This window comes from Mus musculus, chromosome 1, assembly GCF_000001635.26.
Source record: "Mus musculus strain C57BL/6J chromosome 1, GRCm38.p6 C57BL/6J".
Classification (NCBI taxonomy): domain Eukaryota; kingdom Metazoa; phylum Chordata; class Mammalia; order Rodentia; family Muridae; genus Mus; species Mus musculus.
Genome location: NC_000067.6, coordinates 16,047,827 through 16,065,497, shown reverse-complemented (window position 1 = coordinate 16,065,497; position 17,671 = coordinate 16,047,827). Strand labels below are relative to the sequence as shown.

The window sequence follows — 17,671 nt, the reverse complement described above, 5'->3', positions numbered from 1 at the left end:
TGATCTGATAAATGTCCTTGAGGGCTTGTCTTTACAACGGGCTCTACTAGTTGTTCCAGAAGGTTCCAGAAGAATCCAGGAATGGTGCCATACATCCAAAATCCCAACATTCCAGATGCTGAGGCAGGAGGATTTTTGGTTCTGAATTACATAGTGAGGCCCTGTCTCAAAACAACCAAACAAAACAGATTCAAGTAAAGTAAGTGTCATTGGCATTGGAAGGAGATCAACAGGACCTCAGAGATAGCTCAGCCGGTAAGGATGTTTGCCACCCTTTAAGAGGACACAAGTTTGGCATTCACAGCAGGCTGTTTGCAACCACCTATATCTCCAGGACCAGGGATCTGATCCTCTCCACGGGGCACCTCCACAGCTTTGGCACACACCCATGTAAAATTAAAAACAAAAATCTGTTTTCATTTAAAGCAGGAAAGATCAGGGCTACCATGTTTGGAAGCTATTGTGAGATAAATATTCAACCAGATGAAGAGGCCTCACTAGCGTAGTTTGCTGAGGAAGTCTAGATGGGTCTTTCGATACTGAGCTTTACAGTGAGGCAAGGATTTACACACGGGTAGCACCCCTACCTTGGTCACCCGTCACCTCAGGACCTTTACTACCAGGCAGAATAGCATCTCTCCACCGTATAGATAGATGGGATCTGTGACGGGAGAGGAGGTGAAAAAAGATTTATCCCCTCTTCATGGAGAAGGCCTGGCTCAAGAGAGAAAGCCTTCTGTAGGAAGTCTGAGGAATGTGTTTTTCCATGAAGCCAGGATCCATCTGAGCTCCTAATTTTCTTTGAACTATGCAGTAACTGACTTCTAGTTGGTTGCTATTGTTTATGTATTGAAAAGTTTTACAAGAAACAGTCTAGGTTACTAACAGCTGACTCTGGAGAGTGTGGATCACAGAGTCTCCTGGGAGCTTAGGAGTCAGGCAGTAACCCTTAGTCACGAGAACCCCCTGGAAAACGTAGTGTTTGAAATGAGCCTTAAGATGAGAAGTGTGGAAGAGAGACTTTTCTAGAAAGCTGGGTAAGCATATGCAGAGACAGACAGTGTACTCAGAGATGGCACACCTGAGGCACTTTGTGTATAGAGCAGGCATTACAAATCCACATGCCTGCAGGTCTCACATTAGCCCCAAGCTGTGTGGCCCCATCAGGCAGAGGCTGTAGAAAGCCCTCTGGAAAGCGCCTGCACACCCCCTGAAGCTTCAGTTCTTTGTGCCACAGGAGCCCAAAGTTGCTTTTCATAGATACGGGAATTTGAATTTTCACACAACCTTCCTGTCTTAGTTCTATTACTGTGAAGAGCAGCCACAACCATGGCAACTCTTAAGAAAGAAAACATTTAATTGGGTTTACAGTTTCATAGGTTTAGCCCATTATCCAGTGTGTAGGCAGGAGCTGAGAGTTCTACCCTGAAATCTATAGACAGTGGTGGTGGGGGAAGTTGAGGGGGAGAGAAGAGGAGAGGGGAGGGGAGGGAGGGAGGGAGGGAGGGAGAGAGAAAGAGAGAGAGACAGAGACAGAGAGAGAGACAGAGAGAGAGAGACAGAGAGACAGAGAACCACTATGTTTGGTTGGTGGCATGGACTTCTGAAACTCCAAAGCCCACCCCACAGTGAGACACTTCCTCCAACAAGGATCAAGGATGCACCTTCTAATCTCTCTTAAGTAGTTCCATTTCCCAACAACCAAGCATTCAGACATTTGAACCTGTGGGGACCATTCTGTTAAAAGCACCACGAGCCCAAAAAGTATCCAGAGCCTAAAGTCAGATGTGGAAGAACTAGGGTTCCACCCACAGGATTGAAGTTCCATATACATAAACTCTTTGGGATAATAACTTAAAAAGTCTTCATACCAAAATACATACCATAATGATTTGAGTGGCCTCTTCTAGACAGAGGTCATCAGGACTGTTTCTTTGTCACGACAGATGTGATGAATTGTAGTAAAAAGTATAGTCAAATACCAAAGCTGTAAGGTCAGTCAATCAAACAACCTCAAATTTAGTTGACAAATATTATCATGGTTCAGTTGATTAAAATTAAAATGAGAATACGGTACCATGGAACTTCCATGCCTATGGAGTGGAAAGCTGGGATTGCTTACATAGATATTATGCCTGCCTCGCCCTATCTCCCTAGGAAAGAATTCAACTTAAGCCAGTTCCAGAGTGGAACACTTTTCTTTTTAAAAGATATTTATTTTTATTTATCATGGAGCTGTGGGGGCATTACCCCACATATGAGCAGGAGTCTTCAGATGGTGGAAAGTGGCACTGGGTCCCCTGGAGCCATCTGACATGGGTGCTGGGGAACAAACTCAAGTGTTCTTGAAGAGCAGCAGGCATTCTTAGCGACTGAGACACCTCTCTTTTTAATAAACACGATGGGTTGATAATCACTGGTTTAGCCTTGAAATCCAATTTAGCTTGTGCTTTTATGAAATCTCTTTTTTAAAGTCTTTTCTGGGGGCTGGAGAGATGGCCCAGTGGTTAAGAGCACTGACTGCTCTTCTGAAGGTCCTGAGTTCAATTCCCAGCAACCACATGGTGGCTCACGACCATCTGTAATGAGATCTGATGCCCTCTTCTGGTGCGACTGAAGACAGTTACAGTGTACTTACATATAATAATAAATAAATCTTTAAAAAGAAGTCTTTCTGGCTGTTTTGAGACAAGTTTTCACATAGCTCAGTGTGGTGGTTTGAATATGCTTGGCCCAGGGAGTGGCACTATTAGGAGGTGTGGCCTTGCTGGAGGAAGTGTGTCACTGCGGATATGGGTGTGCAATGAGACCCTCATTAGTGAGACAGTCTTCTCCTGGTTGTCCTCAGCTCCTCCTGTACCATACCTGCCTGGATGTTGCCATGTTTCTTGCTTTGATGATAATGGACTGACTGGCTGAACCTGTAAGCCAGCCCAAATAATATGTCATGTATAAGAGTTGCCTTGGTCATAGTGTCTGTTCACAGCAATGGAAACCCTAAGAAACTCAGGCTGGCCTCAAACTTGATCTAAGGTGAAAGATGACTTTGAACGCCTGATTTTTCTGCGTTCACCTCCCCATTGCAGGGGATAATGGCATATATTGTTAGCACACAAGGTAACAGGTTCATTAGGCTAAAAAAACATTCATAGACTACTACTTTGGACTATATTTACCTTTTGTATTGGGTACAGATGTGAGAAAAACTAGTATGTATTTAAAATACAGAAAGCACAATTCACCTCCAAATAGAGCAAACCAAGGTCTTAGAGAAGGGTGAGAGCCAACTTTTAGAAAATTATTTATTTTAATGCATATGGATGTTTTGCCTTCATGTTAGCTAGGCACAGTCTGTGCGTGGTGCCTTAAGAGGCCAGAAGAGGGCGCTAGATCCTCTGGACCTGAAGTTCCATGTGAGTGCTGGGAGCAGAGGTCCCATCTGCAAGAACAGTAAGTGCTCTTTTTTTTTTTTTTTGTTCCAATTTTTTTATTAGATATTTTTTCATTTACATTTCAAATGCTATCCTGAAAGTCCCCTATACCCTCCCCCCGCCCTGCTCCCCTACCCACCCACTCCTGATTCCTGACCCTGGCATTCCCCTGTACTGGGGCATATAATCTTTGCAAGACCAAGGGCCTCTCCTCCCAATGATGGCCGACTGTGCCATCCTCTGCTACATATGCAGCTAGAGACACAAGCTCTTGGGGTACTGGTTAGATCATATTGTTGTTCCACATATAGGATTGCAGACCCCTTCAGCTCCTTAGATACTTTCTCTAGTTCCTTCATTAGGGGCCCTGTGTTGCAGCCAATAGAAGATTGTGAGCATCCACTTCTGTGTTTGCCAGGCACTGGCATAGCCTCACAAGAGACAGCTATATCAGGGTCCTTTCAGCAAAATCTTGCTGGCGTATGCAATATTGTCTGCGTTTGGTGGTTGATTATGGGATGGATCCCCGGGTGGAGCAGTCTCTGGATGGTCCATCCTTTCATCTCAGCTCCAAACTTTGTCTCTGTAACTCCTTCCATGGGTATTTTGTTAGCCACCTCTGCAGCCTCTAGACGCCAACTTCTGTTACTGCAGTCAACACGAATAATGAGTGTTTTGCCTTTGTGATTTGTAAACTTCCTCCAGAGTAAGCGGTGCATTCACAATCTTGAGGGCCTGTACTATAAGTGATAAACATTTAGGAAGGGAATATGGAGGTAAGAACCATTCATTTAAAGGTTTATTTTAAGTATGTGGTGTGTGTGTCTGTGTGTCCCCTGGAATTGGGGTTACAGCTCTAAGTCCCTGACGCAGGTAGTGGTCTCGGGTCTTCTGGCAGAGCAGTGGGTGCTCCTAACCTCTCCATTGTCTCTTTAGCCCAAGAGAAAAATTCTTTACACAAGATAGTTACACAAGATAGTTACTCCATTCCAAATTATTTTTTTTCCTAAAAATTAGACTAATTTTCTTTTTTCTAATCCTTTCAAAACCAAGCAGCTTCCTCATATCTAATTCAGATTTCTCAGTAAATATATCCACTGAAAAATAATGCTTTTTCGAGTGGCTATGTTAGTTGAGTTTATTTATTTCCTCCCTTCCCCTCCCTCTCTTCTCCCTTCCTCTCCTCCTCTTCCTACCCCCTCTTTCTTCTTTCTTTCTTTCTTTCTCTCTTTCTTTCTTTCTTTCTTTCTTTCTTTCTTTCTTTCTTTCTTTCTTTCTTTCTTTCTCTCTTTCTCTCTCTCTCTCTCTCTCTCTCTCTCTCTCTCTCTCTCTCTCTTTCTTTCTTTCTTTCTTTCTTTTTGTTCTTTGTGTATTCCTGGCACTCCTTGAAACTAGCTCTGTAGGCTAAGCTGGCTTTGAACTCACAGAGAAATGCCTCCTTCCCCACCCAGTGGTATGACTAAAGGTGTGTGCCACCACCTAGGTCTTCATTCTTCTGTAAGGACTTTCAAATTGACACATGGGTTCAGATCTCCCAGAGATCCCTGTAGCAGTTGCGACTGAGAGCCTGATACTGATGCTGATTATAAGCATTTCGGTAGCTCTGCCTTAGCAAGGCCTGCACTCAGGGTCACTGGATGACCTACCTTTTAGGTAAGTAGTTCGTGTCAGCATCTTTTGCACTCGGGGTCACTGACTGAACTCTTGAGAGCTACCCTCATTTGGGCAGTATCTCACAGAAACTAACCTAATTAATTTGGGGTGCCCCCTTGGGCACGGGTGATGCCCCTGTGATCACCCGTATGTGACCTCTGTTCTGAAGAGAACACCCCTTTTATCTCCATTTCCTCTCCAGCAGCTGTGTTTCTAAAGAATCAACTTCTCCTCCCTTCTAATTTACTTACTTACTGCTTTTATGTGCAGACGTGTGTGCTGGCATGAGTGTGCGTGCACCGGGTGGGTGTAACCAGGTATGAGAAACACTCTTTAAAAATTTTGGAAAATATTTAGAGATGGAAATAAACACTTCTCTTCTCTAAGTTTTGTTCTGGTCTTCAGAACTCAATGAAGACTTCCCTGTTTTCTGCTAATGTCAGCTGCTTGCTGGCAAAAGGGAAGTCCCTCTGCTCCTGCAGGGACTGCTGACTGTCCGTTTAATGACTGCTGAGAGTCCCTTAAGTTGTTGCTGCTCAGAGTGATGCTACGAGGAGGCACTCTGACTTATACTTTCTCTGTAACTACAGTGACCAGCTCTCCTTTGTGAAAATATTAAATTCTCTGTCATTTTCATAATGCATGGGGAAGCATAATCTTTCCCTGAGACGCTTCCAGGGACCCGCCTCCCTGGCGTGAAACAGTAAGTTTCCCAATGCAGTCCCTGGCCGCCTTTCTTCAGAGATACTGCCTTGGGAGTCAGCTCAGTGCTGCCATGGTCTGCCCAAATAAACCTCACTTCCCGGTGTTACTTCCTGGTTGTGTCCGCCTTGTCCTCACCAAGGCATTGGTCACAATTTCCCAGAATGGTTGTTTCTGTTTTTGTTTTGAGATAGATCCAGGGATTTGGTTCAGGATAACCTTGAACCATAATCCTCCTGCCTCAGCTTCCCGAATACTGGCATTACAGATATACAACACCACACCAGGTTCCTCATAAGGATAAAATCATCTCCTGTGATCGCTTGCAAATTGTCACTTTTGCCTGGATGTCTAAAGACTTTCTTGATTCTTAAAGCGGAATTAGAATGGTTCAGTGTAGCAGAATCTCCCGAAACACAGTGGGTTGCTTCAAGGCCATAGACTCCATCACTTTGGGGAGATTTTTTTGCTGTATCCTTGGAATTGTAACTCTAAATAAATCCATGGTTTTAAGTTCTTTTTTTTTTTTTCTTTTCAGGGACATAGCATTTCCTTATTTGGGATCTCCTTCATCTGTTCTAAATATCTAGAGGGGCAGACTAGGAGTTTGTGACTATTTTCTGTTTGTTCTGATTGCTTTAGTCTGTGGACTCTTTCGTCCGTGGTCACATTCACTGTTGGTTAGTTTAGCCTTGTTCTGGGTCAGCAATCAGCCTCCAGCTGTGCTTCCCTGATGTTTTTAATGATTAATTCTGTAACAGCACCATTCCTGTTTCCAATTTATGTGTTTTTAGGTCTACAATCGCTCTTTATCAAATTCTTTGTGCAGAGATTGGCAACCTACTTTTCTTTCGAAGTCAGATACTAAGTACTGTAGGATTGATGAGCCATACCATCTGGAAACAACCACTGAACTGGGCCTCCGTAGTGAGAAAGCTGTTGTAGACCAATCTGTCAGTTGATAGGTATGACTGTGTGCCAAGAAAGTTTTACTAACAGAAAAGGCACTGGATAATTTATTCCTAATTGTAGAATGGTTGAGCACGCAGTGTTCATTTAGTAATTGCTAGAATGTTCCTCTTCCCCATCTTTAAGATCAGCTTTTAATTCCCCTCCTCTAGCGTTAGTGGACAATCTTTCCTGGGTGTGGATGCCTCTGTGGAAGCATCTTGATCATTACCAGGTTGATTTAATAAGTACCGTTCCTTTTGCACATGCTCGTTACACACAGGGGAGTGTGCAAAGCACTTTTTGTTTCTTACAGAATCTTCTCAAAACCCAACTGTATGATCCCTGGTCAGCTCTCTCCTTCTCACTCCATCCCTACAGGCAGATGCCTTCCCAATCTCTCATTCTAAGACTATGACTTTCTTATTTCATATCAAAAGCAATAAAGCAAGCCCCTGTGCTCATGTGTGTGTGACTCCTAATATGTGAAAGCCTCATCTGCACTGCTGTCTTCTCCCCATCGATGACACGTGGTTCCCATAATAGATTTTAAGCGCTGTGTAACATGAGAGAGACAGGACCAGCCAGTGGAGCTTCTGATGACTGAGGAAAAGATGGGAAACCCAAGACGATAAAGTCAGCAGTAGCCTTTCCTTAGTACCCGGCCAAAGGAAGCCTAGTCTTGACTGGCAGACATGGTCTTCAAAGACTATCAGCAGCACAGAGTTGAAAGACCACTTTCTGATTTTTAGCCAGAAGCACATGGAGTCACTGAAGAACCCGACTGCAAGTTGGTGCTGAGCACACAGGTCGTTTACTGGGGAGGACTGTCACTCACTTGCACCGAGCAGTGCGCTTCTCCTGGTGAAGCCCAGGTGATGAACTCCACGGAAATCAGTTGTTTAGCACCGAGAGATCTGGGGCAAGCTATGAAAGCATAGCCAGCAGAGACCAAAAGGTAGATGCTAGGATTTCAGGCTAACACTTGTGCATCAGGCATGGGTTTCTCTGTTCTACTTTTCAGATGACCAAAACTTCAGTGGACTTAGAGTCTGGAAAAAAAAACTAACTTTAGGGATTTCTTGCTTTGAACACTGGGCACAGAGCTCAAAGGTGAAAACTGAATGATGGGCCATTGACCAATTGATGGAAGAAGAAACTCTTAGGGCCATGGACCTTCCCTTCGTCCCTCGGGGGGTTCACTGTTTTTGTTTGGTTCCGACTGACAGATCTGTTGGAGGACCAGCTCTGCCTTTCAATTGATAAGTGAACTGGGCAGGGAGAGGGAGTTAAAGTGTGGGAGCTGGAGCAGATGGGATATGGGCTCTGCTTGGAAGGCACAGGGGCATGTGATAGGAGCATGTGGAGTGTGAAGGATGGCGAATCCACTTGTTAGCGTTCCATGTATCCATCCCTCTCAGCTGTACATCTCGGCGGGAAGCTGTCAGCTCACTGTCCCCCTTATTTGCTTCTTTTTCTGCAATCCTGGGGGCTGAACCCAGAACCATCAGCACGTTAGGCAACCTATATCCCTGGACTATATACCCTGACTTCTTCCTTTGATTTTAACTTTTCCACATCTCCCCAGCATATTTATCTTGGGTCTAAGGTCTTCAGGAGATGGGAAGAGAGCAGCTTGTCAATAGCCTTCCTTTTGGACTGTTCACAGAAAGTATCTGCAAGACAGCTGGGGAGAATGCCCCTCCCGTGGCACTGCTTTGATGCTCTACTCAAACAAAGTTCCCTTGTCCAGGAAGAAAGGGGAGGAGTGGCAGATGTTTAAGAAAATGATCAATTCCTCAAATTGTTAATTATAAGTGGTGGCTCATAGATTGAGTGACTGTTCTATGTCAAATCCATATTACATAGAATGGGTTGAGTGGTGGCTGCCCCTTTAGCTTTATGACTCTGACCTGACTCATAGGACTTATAAATGTGTTATTTGGGAAAGAGGTGTGTTCTGGGGCCAGTGACTTAAGGATCTAGAGAGAAGACCACACAGAATTGTCGGATGGGCCCTAAATCCAGTAACAAGCCAGGTGAAGGCTGATGCTGACACCAAGGCTTGCCTGGGACCACCAGAAGCTGGGAGTGGCAGGGTGTGTGTATTCCCTGTTGTGCACGGAGGGAGCTTCCCAGCCTATGCTGCTCTAAGAACAAATTCCCAATGTTTTACTCGACCACCTTTGTGTTTGTGTGCTGTGACAGTGGAAATCATTGCTTTGTGCATGCATTTTGAATCCTTATACTGACTGCTGAAGTATTGTTTTCTCAGGTTATAGACAAAGAACCTGCATTTTGGTAGGTTACCTGAGTTCCAGCTACCAAAGAGTGAATGGACACGCACTTAATGGTGGGCTTGCCTGGATTCCAAGTTCAAGTCCTGCGTTGCAGTGTTGTTATATATACTCAGTCCACAGCATTTGACTGGGAGGGCTTTGGGGAGGAAGGAGGCTTAGACTGTGGCTGTGATCACATCCTATTTGGAGGGCTCATCTTTATCCTGTGGAGGGCTCTAAGAGGGTAAACTCAGACCCCTACTTCATAAAAGAAATAGAAATATCATGAAACCTTAACAGCAATGAGTATTCTCACTGGCTCCTTTCACTCATTTTAGTCTGTTTTTTGATACTGCAACACAAAGCCTTTTCCTCATAGTTCTGGAGTTGGAGAGCTCAAAGTCCAGACTCTAGCAGGCTAGGCATCTAGGGAGAATTTGGTCTTTGATCAAATTTTGGAAGAGTGCCTTTAGGAGAGTGGACCACTGTCTTCTCTCTCTCTCTCTCTCTCTCTCTCTCTCTCTCTCTCTCTCTCTGGGTTTTTCTACATTTGAAAATGTGAAGAATTGTTTCCTTCTTGAATGGACTCTGAGTGTACTCTGTAGACCAGGCTGGCCTTGAACTCAGAAATCCGCCTACCTCTGCTTCCCAAGTGCTAGGATTAAAGGCGTGCAACCACCACTGCCCGGCCCACTGTCTTCTCTTATGGAGAAAGCTTAAAAGGACCAATTCTTTTCATGAGGGACTAAAGCCCTTCATAAAGAATCAGCCCTAAGCCAGGTACAGCAGCAAGTAGATGTACTCCCACAATTTGGGGGCCTGAGGTAGAGGATTATTAGTTCAATTCATCTTAATCTCTGTAGTGAATCTGTGGTGGCTTGTACTACTCTGTCTCTAAAGCAAAAGAGAGGCAGGCATGGTACCTTTAATCTTGGCACTCCAGAGGCAGAGGCAGGTGGATCTCTGTAAGTTTCAGGACAGCCAGAGTCACATAGTCAGACAATGTCTCAAATGAAAGAAACAAAACAAACACAAACCAACATCAAAACCAAAGGGGGCTCTCAAGGTCTGGCATGTCTTCTGGGCCCAACTCTTAATTCTATCCTGCTGGCAACACTTCCAAAGGGCAGCATACACAGGACTGTGTGAGCCTAGGAACAGAACACACATGAAGGTGCCATTTGTCTGATTCTTTGGATGAGGGTAGTGAAGAGTTAACAGATTAAACAGATCCCTGGTGTCATTTCTGAGTAGGCCTCTCACCGGACTTGGTCACAGAGAACATTTAGAAACCTCTTTTAGTTTCATAGACTTATATAATCAGTCATATAAATCGAAACACTTATCATTTCTTTCTTTTCCTTTCCTTTTCCTTCTTTCTTTCTTCCTTTCCTTTTCCTTCTTTCTTTCTTTCTTTCTTTCTTTCTTTCTTTCTTTCTTTCTTTCTTTCTTTCTTTCTTTCTTTCTTTCTTTCCTTCTTTCTTTCTTTCTTTCTTTCTTTCCCTCCCTCCCTCCCTCCCTCCCTCCCTCCCTCCCTTCCTTCCTTCCTCTCTCTCTCTCTCTCTCTCTCTCTCTCTCTCTCTCTCTCTTTCTCTCTCTGGATTTTTCTACATTTGAAAATGTGAAGAATTGTTTCCTTCTTGAATGGACTCTGAGTGCTGAATAACTGATATCAGCACACAGCACTGAAGAGAAGCTGAGCTAAGACCTGCTTTAGAATAAATATTTGCAATTCTTCCAGTGGTTCCTGCCTCTTAATGTATGGCGTTTTCAAAATGCTTATAGTCTGTGCCTTGATGGATGTGTCTGTTTGGAGAACTACAGACATGGCGTTGGTACCTGATGATCCCACCAGGGTATTAAGCTAAACACAGAAAAAAACGAGTGCGCTCATGGCCACAGGCACAGTTTACAGCTCTTGGAATAGGAATTGGCATGGACTCCCAGAGGGGATGTGCTGTGCAGATGAGTTTTGCCTCAACTACAGTCTTGCTCATGTCATGGTTTTAGCTGAAACTAGAGTCTGCATTTTTTTTTTTTCTCTAACTCTACAAACCTGAGTAAAAACTTTAGTACTGTGCACATAAACACAGACCAAAGTCTGGATGTGGTAAGATAACCCCTCTGGGACCTCAGCCTAAACTGATTGTTTCTGTTATGGTTCATTGGGTATTGTTTTTTCTGATAACTAAGAAGAGGGAAGAAAAGAAAAACACCCTCTTTGGCCCATGACAAACCAATTCCATTTAATAGAAATATATTTTAGCAGATTAAATAATTTTACAACTTGATTTATAAATTAGACAAATTGTACATATACCTAAAATAGTTTCAAAAACCTTCTTTAAATAGAAATTATGTTTTTGTAATTTTTTTTTTAAATTTTGAGACAGTGTTTCATTTAATCCCGGTTGGTCTAGAACCCAATATATAGCTGAAGATGACCTTAAACTCTTAACACTTCAGGCTTCACTGTCCAAATGCTAAGACTATATATATCACTACACCTGACAACTGTAAAAATTTTTATTATGATAAAGTATATAAAATATAACATTAAAAAAAACTTTATCTGCATTTATTTTATGCTGAATTTATTCCTCAGCCATGAGTTTTTGTTCTTCAGTTTCTTCTGGGATATCTTTTTCTTCTGTGCAGCCTCCTCTTCTGGCTTTGGAACAATCTGTTCCTTCTCAGCGAGGATCATCTCACTGTGGCAGGGGGAGCTCATGTATGGGTTAATCTGGTTATGAGCTCTGTAGTTTAGTCGGCTCATCTTAGGGGCTTTGTTCACTTGGATGTGTTCAATGACTAGAGAATCCACGTCTAAACCCTCAAGTTCAGTGTTACTCTCTGCAATTTTAAGCATGTGCAGCAAAAATTCAGCACTCTTTTTTTTGGCCACCTTCCCTGTGACCAGCCCTACTGTTTGGCCTGAGCACACCTACCTAATCCACCATTATACTTCTGGAATGGTACACATTGCTTCTTTAAAGTGACATCCTTCAGATACTTGGTGGCTTTGCGGATATGCATACCCTTGATGGCCTGGGCAGTGTCCCGGGTGTTCTTAAAGTGAACACGAAGGTTTGAACCTCTTGATTTGCATGATTTTGTAGGGTTTTCTGGGTCAAGAGAGTAGCGAACCATCTTCACAGGTGACCTCTGGCCGCTTCCAGGAAGAGCAAAATACAACATTTGTAATTTCAAATATTGTTGTTTCTTTGTTTATGCTGTCTGAATGTATGTGCATGCACCATATATGTGCCTAGTATCTGCAGAGTCTTGAAAGGGCATCACATTGCCTGGAACTGGAGTTATAACAGTTGTGGGCCACCATGTGTGTGCTGGGAACGGAACCCAGAACCCAGTGTTCTCAGCCTCTGAGCTCCTCTCCAGGCCTGACTTGTTTTTGTTTGTAAGACAGTCACCTCCCAGATGTATCCCAAACCTGTGCCATCAAACCTGTGCCATGAGACCTGTTCATCTTCACTATTTTGTCTTCAAAATTTTATTTTCAGGGGACAGGATTTTGCCGTGTAGCTCAGATTGTCCTCAAATTTGTGATAATCTTCCTGATTCATGTTCTCAGTGCTGGAATACATTCCTTAGCTACCACACCCAGCTGCATTGACCACTATGCTGCCTGTTTGTAAGTTTGTATGTGTGTGTGTGTGTCCAGTCCTGAGGCCAGAGGTCAACCTTGGCTGCTATTTCTCAGCACAGGTGACCTTCTTATTTGTTGTCTCTTATTGGACTGGGGCTTGCACTAGGATGACTGTTCTGTGAACCCTGCATACACAGGATGGTACACACACACACCACACAATTAAATAAATGTATGTACTATAAAATGATTAACAAGAGAGCATATGTTAATAACTTAATTAAACTTCAAAGTGAGTGAAATTATAGACTACTAAGCCACTTAGGAAGTCAGTGCTGACGGTCTAGCCAGAGTGAGTGCTGCTCAGAACTGACACTAGCAGCTCCAGTGCCACCCTATAATCTGAATTCTTCAGGATGGTCAGAGAAGCCACAGATATGCCAAGGTGGCCTATCACAGTCTTTGTCATCAGGAGGCACCAATCTTCTTTCATCTTGTGAAAATTACATCCTTTCTTCTCAGAATGGACACGAAACCAAGGCTTGGTAATTGAATCCTGCTCAGCCCTTTGGGGACTGAGCAAAGTGGCCCGTCAGCCCCTCTCGAGTTACACTCCTGTTCCTGTGTTTTTTAAGCTCCCACTTGAATCTGATACTCCTCGGGTTTTGTTTACTTCCTGAGAGGTAGGGTAAAGCTATCTTGAAGGGTTTTTTAAAAAATGAAATAGCAGTCAGTGCTTCGTGGAGATTATCAACCTCTTCATATCCCCGAGAAATGGGTGGTATTATTTGATTTGTATTTTACATCTCCATATTCCAAATGACCACAGTTAAACAGCTAGCAATTTTCAGAGCAACAATTTGACCTCCAAGTCCATATGAAGAATCCACATTTTAACCGGCATCTCTAACCCTATTCTGCAGTACTGTATGCACCGACTGGCAGGAGCTCCCCAAATCCACATGCAAGGCCTTCAGTCTCAGCCCATCTTCTGTTGCTAAAACAAAATACCTGAGACTCGGTACTTTATAAGGAATAGATATTTATTTGGCTCAGAATTCTGGAGATCAGAAAGACAGCCAATATATTAGCTCAACCTCTAGGAAAGCTTTCTTATTTCATCATACCACGGCAGAAGGCATCACACCGTGAGACAGAACCGATCTAGTTATGTAAGACCCCCACCCTCGGTCAGTGGTAGTACTTACTTCAAGGTGCCCCTGAGTGAGACACAATGAGGCAGAACAATACAAAAGCAAGAGCTTTATTTTCTGGTGTGTCGGGTCAACTCTCAGTCCCTTGAGGCGAGTGATGAGAATGAGACACCGAATGGCCATTACAAGCAGTTTTTATACCTTTTAGAGGCACAGGCTACATCAGCAAGGTTACAGTTCAAACTTATTGGCTAAGTATATTGACTTTTAAGTCAACTGGCTTGCAAGCATGACACACATTTGAACTCTACCTGGGACTTTCCAAAGGGTCAGGTGACTATCATTCACTATATTCTGAGAATATTTTACTCAAGAATATTCCTGTGGGTGGAGGATGGAACTTGGCCTAGCCTTGACTCCAGGCAGGAGAGGGAAGTTGTAGAGGGTGTGGGACTGGAAAACCCCTTAGGGTCTCTCATCCCCCACTTTTTCTTGTACAAGTTCCAATCCTGAAGCTATGCTCAGGGGTCTTGGGTAACTAGCTCATATTCTTCAGGTCCTGTCCTCAGGATCTTTTATTGTTGGCCCAGGACCATCAGCTGCACTGCTCCTATTCTTTTATGAAGGCTCTAAGCTTGTTCAACATGCAGGGTCCAAAGGTCAACAACAGCAGGAGAACAATTAGAGGTCTGAACACGGTGGATAGGAGGGTGATTAACCAAGGAGAGGAGTTAAACCAAGACTCGAACCCGCCCTAACTCTGTTTTCTCTTCTTCTTCGCTTGGCTAGCCCTTCTCTCACCTTGGCCACTGAATCTTTAACAACCCCAGAGTGGTCTATATAAAAGCAACACTCCCAAGCTAAGGCAGCACAGAGCCCTCCTTGCTGGAGGAAAAGTTAAGTCTAACCCCCTTCTATTCTGTGGTACTACTTGTGATAATGAAGTCAATGATTCTTGAAGGTGACCGATGGAACTTTCTATTCTCTCTATATCTAAATCAATGACTGCCCTCGGGACTGTCATAATTTTTCCCTTGTAAGACCTAAGCAGAGGTCCTGGTGTCTGCCCTGGCCACCCCCAACCCCAACAGAAGGGAGACAGTGAGTGCTGTAACAGGTTTGGTGGATGGGCACATAGGATAGGGGAAGGAACCAGAATCCAAAGGTACCACCAAGTAGTCATAATCAAGGTCGAGTGGGCTTGAGTTTGAGCTGATTGTCTGTCTTCTGTACCATGGGGGGTGGGGGGTGTCTCTGGGGAGCGGGGCATCTGCAGGTTTCACATGGGAAGCATGCACTCAGGCCGAAATACTGTCCACCTTGAGAGCTGTGGGAGTGGCTAACAGCACCAGGAAGGGTCACTTCCACCAGGGTTCCAGCAACTATGCCCAATGTGTCATCAGTCTGAAAGTGGTGAACAGTCTCTGGCATCCATGGAGCATTTAAGGCAGACAGTTTAGGCCAAATCTCATGTTGAATTGACTGAAGGGCTTGGGGCCTCAAGAAGAGGTTCCTATCAGTGAGTTGGGATACCTCTAGAGAGGGTCCAGTGGACACCAAGGGAGTTGGGGTACAAACAGGATCTCAAAAGGGATCAGGTTAAAATGGTAAAGGGAATTCCAGGCTCAGAACAGGGCCAGGGGAAGGAGCACCACCCAGTCAGCTCCAATCTCCAAGGACAATTTGGTTAAGTTCTCTTTTAGGATTCTGTTTATTCTCTCTACCTGCCCTGAGCTCTGGGCAGGTACACACAATGGAGCTTCTAATTAATCCCCAATATCTCTGCCAATCCCTGACTTGCCTTAGAGACAAAAGCAGGACCATTGTCCAATCCAATTACCTTGGGCACTCCGAACCTTGGGAAAATTTCCTCTAATATCTTCTTGGCTACCATGGTAGCTGTTTTCTGCTTGGTGGGGAAAGCCTCAACCCATCCAGCAAGAACGACGCCACAATAGGATCCTTCTGCACACGTTTATTGGGAGAGCATTGACTGCATAGGCGAAAAACCCTGAGCCCAGAAATGGTGCTGCTTATATAGGCCTAGGAGTGACGTGTCCATACCTGATTGGTTATGCTACCAGTACCTCATTAATATGCGTCGGGCCAGGCAGTGACTCGGCAAAAAAAAAAAAACTCTTATGCACATGCGCACATTGGTTGTTAACCCATAATCATGGGCAGTGGCCAGTGGTAGCCAGCGCTACTTTGCAATGGCACATGTGGCTTCCCACACAGAGAAAGTATCCACAAACACTAGAAGGCATTTGTAACCATATTTTCCTGGCGTAACTTCTTTAAATCAATCGATCAATAAACTCCAGGCTGTTCTCCCCTAGGTGTTTTGCCCTGTTTACTCTTGGCTATATAAGCATTCACTTCTTGCTATACCTTATACTGTTCTACTATTTCTCTGGCCCAAAACCTGAGGTCCATTATATATACTTTAGATCCCTTAGCTGCTTAGATAAGCTTTTTATCCCCTAAATGAGTCCATCCGTGCATTTGGCCTAGTAAGATTTTTCCTTGCTTTCTGGGGAGTATAGTTTTTCCTTCTTGTGTGCACCATTGCCGTTCCTTATCTAGGTAATAAATAGTTGGTAGGGTGGCTAGTAATCTGAGTCCTTTATTCTTCAGTATATTTTAAGTGAGGCCATCCCTTAACCCAGTCCCAGTCCCCAGCAGGTGTCTCTTGCAGGCCCATAACTAGGATAGGTTCCTGTATAGCCACTTCTTGAACTACTTGATCAGCCTGGTTATTGCCCCGGGACACTGAGTCTTTTCCCTTCTGATATCCTGGGCAAGAAATAATATGCACAGTCACCAGCTTCAACAGGGCATCCATGAGATCCAAGATTTCCTGCTTGTTTTTTTTTAAAATATATTTCTTTTCCCTCTGATGTGAGCAGTCTTGGTATATACTTGGTATATATACTCTTGGTATATAGCCCCATGAATGTGGGCTGTGGCAAAGGCATACCTGCTATCTGTGTAGATGTTAATTTTTTTGCTGGCCCCAAGTTCCAAGGTCTTGGTGAGGGCAATTAGCTCCATTTTCTGTGCTGACATGCAGGGATGGGTGGTGGTGGTAAAGGTTCCGCCCAGATGACGTTTGTGCCATCCACCACAGCAGCACCCACTTGTTTCTGACCAGCATGGAGAAAACTGCTCCTGTCTGTAAAGCAGGTAACCTTGACTCCTGGCAGGGGTCAGTAGGAGAGGTCTTTTCTCCACCCATAGGTTCTCCTTTTGGGCCAGTTAGTTGTGGCCCATCAGGCAGGAAGTATATTTGGGCCCCTATCTTGGAGAGTAAGTCTCATCCCAACAGAGGGTAGGGACATTCTTAGATGACTGCAAATGAATGGGATACCTGGCCTATCTCAAGGTCCACTCTTCTTCAGGTAGTCCATGAATACATTTTGGTACCACTAGCTCCTTGGACCCAAGATTTTTTCTTGGAAACAGGGTTATTGGCTTGGAGGAGGACCAAGTGTTAAGCCCCTATGTCCACGAAGAATTGAGTGGGTTTCCCCTCCACTGTTAGAGTTACCCTGGGTTTGGGGAGGGGGTATGAACCCCATCCTACCTAGTTGCTGTCTTCTCCCTCCCCCAGGGCTAACACCTTCTCTGTTTGGGGGTGGGGGGACTTTTCCCAAGGCCTGGGATTTCCTGCCCCTGGCTTCTGTTTGTTAGGTTACTCTCAGGCCCAGTGGCTCCTCTCCTTACAATATGTGCACTGGTCCTTTTCAAGGCATTTTCTGTCTCTCTTTGGTTGGAGTCTTTCTTCTCTGCTTTCCCTAACTACTGTAGCCAAGATTCCCTGCGAATTCCTTTCCTGTCACTTTTCTTTTTTTCATCTCCCTTTCATCTTCTTTCTTTCTCTGCTCCTTCTCCTCC

The 17,671-nt window shown here is 44.3% G+C and overlaps 1 pseudogene; it reads right to left on the bottom strand.

The window, feature by feature from the left end:
- Positions 1-11,591: 11,591 nt before the first annotated feature.
- Gm7634 lies at positions 11,592-12,163 on the bottom strand (annotated as a pseudogene).
- Between the last annotated feature and the right edge of the window lie 5,508 nt (positions 12,164-17,671).